This window comes from Anser anser (genome assembly GCF_964211835.1).
Source record: "Anser anser genome assembly, chromosome: 28".
Lineage (NCBI taxonomy): Eukaryota > Metazoa > Chordata > Aves > Anseriformes > Anatidae > Anser > Anser anser.
In genome coordinates, this window is record NC_139749.1 from 3,216,755 (window position 1) to 3,226,018 (window position 9,264).

General features: G+C 48.0%; 1 long non-coding RNA gene across 1 annotated transcript; it reads right to left on the reverse strand.

Moving 5' to 3' along the window:
- Positions 1-269: 269 nt before the first annotated feature.
- Positions 270-8,632, reverse strand: LOC310887551. Its single transcript, XR_014575747.1, has 2 exons — positions 6,413-8,632; positions 270-4,037 (listed from the first exon to the last, which is right to left on the reverse strand). It is a non-coding gene; the product is annotated as an uncharacterized lncRNA (long non-coding RNA).
- Positions 8,633-9,264: the final 632 nt, after the last annotated feature.

The following is a 9,264-nucleotide window of genomic DNA, read 5'->3' on the forward strand; positions in this document are numbered from 1 at the left end:
TGGTGCGAGAGGAGGCGATGCCCAGAGGCAGACGTGCCATCGGCAGGAAATTGTAAAGAAATACCGAGATCGGCTTGCTAACCGGGACTGTCGGTACATTATGAGCTTAGCCACGAGCAACTTCTTGGGAGGCATCGTAGCAAAAGAGGGTAGTTTTAGTGTAATATCACCTAATTCCTCCTGGTATTTCTCGTTTGAAAGATGGTACCAAAACCCGCCAGCTGGACTCAAAGTTTGGGCAAAAAACGAATGGATCAAATGAAATGTAGAATGAAAATTATTTTTATTTGTTGTAGATGAGTCAAAAAGATCAGGTCAAAAATGAGGAAATGAAACTGCTTTGGCTCAGCGTTTCTGGCAACATCCCTTAAAAGACCAAAAAAAAGAGAGAAGTCAAACTTGCCAGAAGACAAGAAAGCAACTGTAACAGAAAGGGGGGGGGGGGGGGGGCAAAAAATACATCCACGCTGCAACACCCAAGAACTTATGCAAACTATCCAAAAAAAAAAAAAGAAATGTATAAAAAGGAAAGAAATGCATTTTGAAAAATGTATTTAAAAAAGAAATCTGGCATAAATGCCTCTAATGACAAGGATATAACGACTGGGAGGCAGAAAATGCTGTACAGAAGTTATGGCTCACTAAGAACATGAAGAGCACGTGGGCAGGAAAGTGAAAAGCAATTTTATGAAGTGTAGTAAGGAATCAAAGACAGAAAATGCAAGAAACCCGTGGTCGGAAGCTGACAGAACACGGTGTTCATTATGTCTGCTCTCACGCGAGGTACCACAGAAAGTTTCCCGATGACAAGCACGCCGAAGCCTTGGTTTGACATCTCTTTCAAAACATTTGAACACGAAGCTCCATTGTTTCCCTGCCAGAGGAGATGGCTTTCTTCCCTAACCGCACCGTGCCGTCCTCAGACCTGTTCTTCCCTATCCGAGCTGCTGAGCACTATTTAGCTAATGCTCATCTTTTATTGCTGTGCTGGGTATTGAATCCTGATTTAATTCTTGTTTCTGCAGTGCTCGTGTACAAATGGCTACAGCCACCATCCTGCTCAGCCCAGGGAGCTGTATTTCAGGGGGCAGAAGCCTTCCGAGGTGAGCTCTTGCGGCAGTACCCGTGCTGGCTTAATGTAATGCACACAGGACTACAGGTGAGGTGTGCTCGAACCACTACGGAGAAAGAAAAATACAGATTTTACAGAGGACGTGACGGATACTTTGGTATCTTTTGTGGTATGTGAGCAACCGTAAATATCAAATTTTAAGTCCAGTACCTTACTTCTTGCCATGCCAGAACAAATAATTTGTCATTAGAGTCCAGTTCCCAGCTGAACGAGGCTGAGACCACGCAGCCCATACTGCTTAGCTCCTGATAGAATAAAATAAAGAGCTGATTTGGGTACTTGCTGTGATCAGTTAATACCCTGAAGCATGAAATTTGATTACCCTTCTCTTAAAAGGCGGAACAGCAGATGTTATTAGTGGTCATAAAATTATTCAGCCTTTAAAAATATCACACCACGGTGTTTGACTTTATGATATCTCCCAGATCAAAAAGAAGAGAAAAACATACTCAAGATTTCACATTAAAAGACTGCTTTTTCCTATTCACTCCCGTCGGGCAAAGGGATGTACTGTAATTGCAACCCAAGAATTGCACTGCTGCTTGCATTTCTGTAGAGCGGTATAAAACTAAAACTCTCACAGGTGGGAGAGGTTAGTTTCATTCTAAAGAAGGAGCTGAGCTGCAAGCTCTTACCCATGTCCTCCCAGCTGGACAGTGATAACACCAACAAAAGAAGTCAAACCCTTCGATTCACAGAAAGAAAGCACAACAAAGCAAAGCAATTTAAAGATAACACAACTGGCGAATCCAGACGTTCAATAATCATCAGTAAGTCCAATAAAAGCGTAATAGTGGTGTTTAAAAAACATAAACTTTAATTTTCCTTGTTACTTTGTGAGTAAGCAGCATGACGTCGTTTCCAAATGTTTCCTCTGTGGTTCTAAAACTTGGGATTTCTTTCCTAAATAACACGATTCCAGGTGTTGCAGCAAGAAACTAGGAACTGCAAGACTTCAGATGATGCTAACAGCGTGTCAGTGGAAGAGCTGAGAAGGAATCAAGCTTTCCCGATTCCTGATGCTGCCTCCCAAGAAACTGCATCTTTTCTTTCCTATGACTTGATTTTTAGAAACCTGGAAGGAAGACTCCAGAAGGAGTAGCCCTTCCATGTCCTTCTGCTATCGTTTTCCTACATCTCCAGTAATATAAATAATCTTGTAAGTGATATAAAACATTTCCAAAAAACATACGTTGAAAGCATGAAGCGCTCAAGATCCTCTGCCCAAACAAACTCCTTCCTTCCCTCACTCTCCACATTTTGGTGAGCACTCAGGCAGCTTCGTCATTTGGATAATTAGAGGGTGCCAGATGGCTGTAAATATGTTCACAATCCTTCGTACCCAGTTCCCTTCTCTCTGGCACCCTTCTTGCTCTACCCCTAGCAGGCACCTGGCCTGTTTCGATCTGAAGAATCTCCTCTTGCTCTAAATTGGCACCTCTAGTTTTTATTTTCCTTTGAAACAAAACGGGACGTCCTTCAGGCCTGTCCAGCGCTCCTTCGCAATCACGTTCACCGCGTGCTAATTAACGGCGTGCCCCCTCCCGTCCCGCAGCGACCCACGAGGGCACGGCGGCTTCTTCCTCATCGGAAAGCGGAGGGCGAGGCGATTCATCCCCTCGTGCCCCGGGGAATGGGCAGAGTCAGCACCCGAGCAGCAGCTCCGGGTCCCCTTCCTCCTCCTCCTCCTCCTCCTCCTCGCGGGCACCACGTTGCAGCCCCGCGTTGGAGGGAGCTGCGCTACTCCACACGCTCCCATGAGCAGAAACTTTGGCAGGCAAATATTTGCTAAGGTGCAGCTGAAACAAAATTTCTGTGTGCTGAGAGTTTTGTATGACCAAATATCCTCTTTTTTTTTTTTTTTTTTCCTCTGAATCCATGAACATTGCTCCTATAAACAAACAGATTGTGATTTTGAGGCAATTTTGCTTTGTAATGGAAACATTTCTAAACTGCTAAGCGGTAAGAAAAGGATGGAAAACTGTATAGAAGGCACTAAAAAGGGGAAGTCGTTTTTAAGACATCTTAAAATATAGACAGTGACATTTCAAAACTAAAGGAAGAGGAATAAGCAGGTCACAAGCTGTCTGGAAGTGAGGAAAGCTATGCCAGCAAAAATTTTGGGTCACTACAAGGGTGAATGGATTGTCAGAGGAAAACCACTGAGAGATGATACAGATTTTTAAAGGTTTTTGAATGCATCCAGTTGAGCATCACCCACATGTTGTGTAACAAGGCATTATCAGCTCTGTTACATGCAGCAGATGCTCCCATTTGCTGAAGTGTGGCAGACTCTGGCCCTTGCACCCCGATCTCTTGCTCCCACCTTTTGCGTGCAGGAGTTTGCTCGGCTGTTTTAAAGCACCTGAGTCCAACCCTTGGAGCAGGAGCTTGCGACCGTGTCCGTGAATGGTGCTCGTGGTGCTCACGCTGCCCCAGCTTTGCTACGTAACGCTGACACACATCCCCCAGGGCTACAGACCAGTCTCCCCCGTAATAAAAAGCGATCTTTTCCACTCTTTTACTCATTAAAGAGTCAGCGTTTAACCAAATAACTCACATGAAAATCCGAGGTAAACACAGCCTCTTATTATGCTGAAATCATGCTAGCAATGAGACTGGGTTGTCCACATTTGTCCACAGCAGGAGGGGCTGCAATCCGTTCAGGGATCAATAAGCTCTCCCGGGTGACAGATATCTGCTCAAGGCTAAACTTCCAGAGAAATTAGCCTTACTATCACACAACAGATGAGGAGGCTGCTGCTACAAACCATTATTTCCCCAATCACAGAGTCAGACTGCTCTGTGACTTTGCCTCTTGATGACTAGACGGTGAGTTAGGGTTAGGATCTTCACTGGAAGCAGGGAGGAAGCAGATGGCAGAGGGCAAATTTGCTCAGCTTTCCTGAAAAGGGAGAGAGAGAAACTGATTTTGGTAACAATACATTTGACATGCAAAGGCCAAATGTTATTTTTATGAGCCCATAAAATAAAGACAGGCATCTTGTTTACAGAACTTCACAATTTTGCTTTCCTGCCAACAGCTACAAACTTTAAAAAAAGTGACCCTGTGACCTATCTGAAGGATCAGAAAGCAAGCAACCAAGAATACAAGGTTCTTTTCAAGCACTGTCGTGATTTTGAGTGCCATCTCATGATTTCTGGGAAGCATGACTCCCAGATTGGGCTGCAGAAAAGGTAGACAGCGCTGAGATTATATATAGCAGCACGTGGGCTGGAAGGAAGAGCACAGGCTCGGAGGAAGCGGGAGGCTGTTTTGAAGAAATCAAGTGACTTGCTTCTGCTACAGCACGAAGAGAACGAAACCAGGCTCCTCTCCTGGCTGCCGGCTCTGACCTCTCAGCACTGCTGCTTCTCCATCGCGTGCATTCGGCATGGCCGGGACTGTCCTCCCTGCTTGCTCGGGGCTTCATTTCCTCGCTCTCTGCCCTCTCCCCTTCCCCAGCCATCCCCTGGGCAGGGACCCACGGCATCCCCGGGGGCTGGGGCTGGTGCCAAGCCCTCTCCCCCCCTGCCTGCCCTCCCTCTGGGCGCAGGGTGATGTCTGGCGGCAGCACCCGTCGGCAGCCCGCACCGCAGCGACGAGGACAGGGAACTGGATGCAGCCACGACTGCGCACGTGCTCAAGGAGCAGCAGCTTGGAGAGGAAAGGAAGGGTTTTTTTCTGGGTTACGGAACGGTCCTTCCTTTTTGTCATTAGCCGCAGGACTTCAGCTGGCTCCCTTCTAGGGCATTTGCATTTTTGCTCTTTAGATAGCTGTGCTGTGTGTTTGCCATGACTAAGTCCATCTGTTGAGAGTTGGTCCTTTAGATAATTATGTCCACATCTCCGCTGGGTAGTTCCAATTAATGCCAGTCCTTTGCATACTGCTCAGTATCATACTGTAAAGCCACCAATTCTTACAGCTCTGAATAATACCCTCTGTCTGCCTATCAGGCATGTATGAACTCTTTATTCTAACCACACAGCTCTGAAATGTCCCCTTTCTATCAGCCTGAAGGGAAGGATTTCCAGAACTATACGACTCTTTTGGGAAGAAGCAGTAATCATCTATATGCAGAACTCCCCAGCCACTGTGTCATGGTGCTCTGATCTCCGGCACTTTGAACTCTGGCTTGTCTGACCCCTCCCAGACATTGAGGGAATTTATAAAGAGGGAAAAAAAAAAAAAAAAAAAGAAAGAAAGAGAAAAAATACTCTCTTTCCTCTGAGGAGGGAGATTTTGAAAAGGGTTGTTTCAAAAATGTATAAATTATCACAGTGGAAGGCTCAGGATAGTATTCTCAGGGCCATCTTATGAAGTCAAACAAAACATGTATGCCTGAAAACACAGTGGGTGACACAAACATTTCCACAGAAATCCAACTCGCAGCAACAGCTCCCAGTCTCTCCCACGCCAGCTGCCGTGCTCACCTGCTTGGTCATCGCTTTGCTTTCCTTAACAGTGTCTTTTATCCCAGCTTTTTATCCAAGCCAAAAACACATCCCAGGAGCCGCTCGCGGATGCCTTCAGCTCCCCGTGGCCCTCTGCGTTCAGCCGGGCTCACGGGACACGTGTCGCCTGGAGATGGCCAAAGGCGACGTTAGCGAGGGCTGTCCTGCCTCCTGGCCACCCCAAATTCTGCCCTCCCGAAGGTGAAGGGAGCTGGGAGGCTGCGTGGCTCTCACGTGGGAAGACACAAATTAAGGTGGCTGAGCTTTTAAAAAGACTGCGTTAAGCCACCAAAGAGCTGTAATTCCTCGCTCAAGAGAGTCCATCTGGCACAGACGCAGTGGCAAAGGCAGCAATTAGAACAAAAAAGCAATACGTGACAAATGGAAACGAGGAGATGGAGGGATTGAGGGTAATTAATACAGATTAGTTTCATGAAGTGTGTGTAATACAGAAGGAACAAAGGCAGCTTAAGACAGAAATTCCTGGCTGTCAGTTTTAGGGACAAAATAAGGTATTTTTAAAATCATATTTAGAGAAAAGCAATCCTAATAATAGTCCGGGACTTTTACTAGCTGGAAACACTAATGCTACTCATAATTACACAGAAAAAGCCAGAAATGTTTAATAAATATTTCTCATCAGAGTTTGGAAAGAATCGAGGAAGATGTGCCAGAATCACCCGATGATGATGCACTGTTTTCCAGTTCATTAGTAACCCATAGCGGCGAGTAGGAAAAATTGCTTAAAACAGCCATTCCATAAAACTTACACAAAGTGTCCTCGAAGAGCTAACTGAGGAGACCCTCGGCCAGCCGATACTCACCGTTATGTATGTGGATAGGCGTGTAGGAGTTAGAAGGAAAAATTCTGGTCCTGTCTCAGAAAGGAGGCGCGACGGAGCGGTGCCATGCGGCGAGCGGCTCCCATGCTGAGGACCTGGGCAGAAGTGGCAGGAGAGGATGCTCTGGGCAAACACTACGTAAAAAGAAATAGGGCTGAGCAGCGTCTTTCCTAGCTGGAGAAATGAACCCGCCTCCATCTGCACGTGAAAATGTTGATAAACACGCGGCTCCTAGCCCAGCCACCACCACTCCCAATTGCCCGCGGTGCAATGAAACACCTCAATGAAACAAACTCGAGACCAAAACCTGAGCTTAATAATGGCAAAATGCTCAGGAGATGATATAGTTCTGCTTTGGGTATCTACCGTTCCCTTCTTGGTATCCCTAATTTGGGAAAACATGCAAGCCCGCGATGAAAACGGATGAAAAATGAACATCTGCTGGTGTTGTGCTGAGCAGGGAAGTTTCACTGAATCAGCATCTGTAAGCATGGTATCTTTTTCTTGAGGTGAAAGATTAGGGATGCAAACATCTGTCCAAAGGTAGTCTTCAGGACTAAAAGTACCCTATATATTGATTAATTGGGATTATTATTTGAGTCAGTTACAGTTAGTTGGTTAGAGATCAAATAAAATTAGGAATGGGCCATAAGAAACCATCCGATCCACCTGCCCGTCCCACGGCAGGATCCGACCCAGCACCAGCAGTCGTTCGTGGCATAGTCCCATGTCTTGGTCTGGGATCGGGTAGAGCCTTGGCGGTCAGCAGGAGCCTTAACGAGGCGATGTCTTCAGCGCAGTGACTTCGGCAGACTCGGGACACTAATGGAGACGTCGATGTCGCCGAGATCTTCCAGTAGGATGGAGGGTATAGAATATAGGAAAGGGTTCCCAGAGCACAAATGTTAATCAGTATTTTTTCAGTTTTTCCTTGCTACTTTCTTTTATCTCCAGTCTCAAGTATCGCTATTCGAGGGCCTGTCCTTTCGCAGTCCTTTATCCCGGGGACAAGAAGTGGTTCCGAAGCTGGTTGGTTTGGGGCATAATCCCAAAACAGCTGCTGGGCTTCTGCCTCCTGCTGGTCCATGGGGTCGCGGGAGGGGTCCTAAATGAGCCCTTCGCTGTCCATTTCCATGCCTCACGGTCGTGTTCTTGGCACTGCTCACGTAGGTTCCAAAGAAATGATTTTTTTTTTTTGTAATTTGTTGTTGTTTGTTTGTTTGGGGGAAGTGAGCCAGCTCTTGCTGAGCTTTAATTTGGAAAACTGGTTGGAACTTGCTAACTCAAGAACTCTTCCTGTGAATGTAGGTCAAACTATTTTCTATTTTTTCCCCCTCTCTCTTGGGACTCGGCAAAGGATTTCAATACTCCGGTACTCCAAGGAGGAATTGTCTACGGAAAGAAACGCCGTGCTTTCGTTTTGTGCGAAACTATCAACAGCAAGCAGAAGGACTTGAAGGATGCACGATGCTGTGTGTGGGTCGGATTTCCTACAGAGCAACGCCCCTCCAAGGAGATCTGCAGAAACCAGAACTGAAGAAGACGCTCAGCGCTTCCTCGGGGTGCTGGGACAAACACCCAGAAGAGAATTTGCTCAGCTCCCGTAACAAAACAGGGTGCATGCAGTGCTCGGATCCCATCGATTTTATTCCAAGCACATTCTGAACATGTTATTCGACCATATTTTACCACCGCAGCTGGGATAACAGGGGGCGTGCAGCTTTCCACCTCCTGCAGACCTCCCGAAATAGCTCTTCGGGCCTTATCTTTGCAAGGCATTTGCCTTCTGGGGGAACACACAAATAAACTTCCGCAGTTCCCTTCACCAGGGACTCCGGGAATCGCTCTGGGCAGGAGGCACGCTCCGCCCGGCGTTCATCCACCCACCTGAGCATCCCCCGGCACGAGGCACCGGGGGCTTCGGGGTTTTTCTGTTTAATTTTTTCCATTCCAAATATTCTATTTAATTTTTTCATATTCTAAATATTCTTTTTTATTATTATTATTATTTTTTATTTTTTTTTAATGTATCTTGCAAGAAACCGCCGAGGAAGATGCGTTTATCCCCCGGCATTGAATGAACGGGAACTGCTTTTGCGTTGGCGGACAAAAGTCCCGAGTTTGGGTTGCTTTAAATTAATTTTGTGTTGGGAAAAGCTGGGAACGGGGATTTTCCCGTCGGGTTCAGGAGCCGGGTGGAGGATGCGGGGGGGGGCTCGGGTGGGCTCGGCTCGGCTCGGCTCGGCTCGGCGCCGCTCCTTATATGGCCGGGAGCCGGAGCGCGCCGCTGATTGGCTGCGGGAGAGGCGGAGGCCGGGGAGGGGCGGGGCCAGGGGGGAGGCTGGGGAGGCCGGGGGGAGGCTGGGGGAGGGGGAGGGTGGGGAAGGTGGGGGTGGGGGAAGGTGGGGGGGGAGGCTGGGGCAGGTGGAGGCTGTGGTAGGTGGAGGTGAAGGTCAAGGTCGGAGCATGTGGAGGGTGGAGCAGGTGGAGGCTGGGGCAGGAGGAGGTGAAGGTTGCAGCAGGTGGAGGTCGGAGCAGGTGGAGGTGAAGGAGCAGGTGGAGGTGAAGGCCAGAGCAGGTGGAGGCTGGGTCAGGTGGAGGTGAAGGTCAGAGCAGGTGAAGGCTGGGGCAGGTGAAGGCTGTGGTAGGTGGAGGTGAAGGTCAGAGCTTGTGGAGGGTGGAGCAGGTGGAGGCTGGGGCAGGAGGAGGTGAAGGTTGGAGCAGGTGGAGGTCGGAGCAGGTGGAGGTGAAGGCCAGAGCAGGTGGAGGCTGGGGCAGGTGAAGGCTGTGGTAGGTGGAGGTGAAGGTTGGAGCTTGTGGAGGGTGGAGCAGGT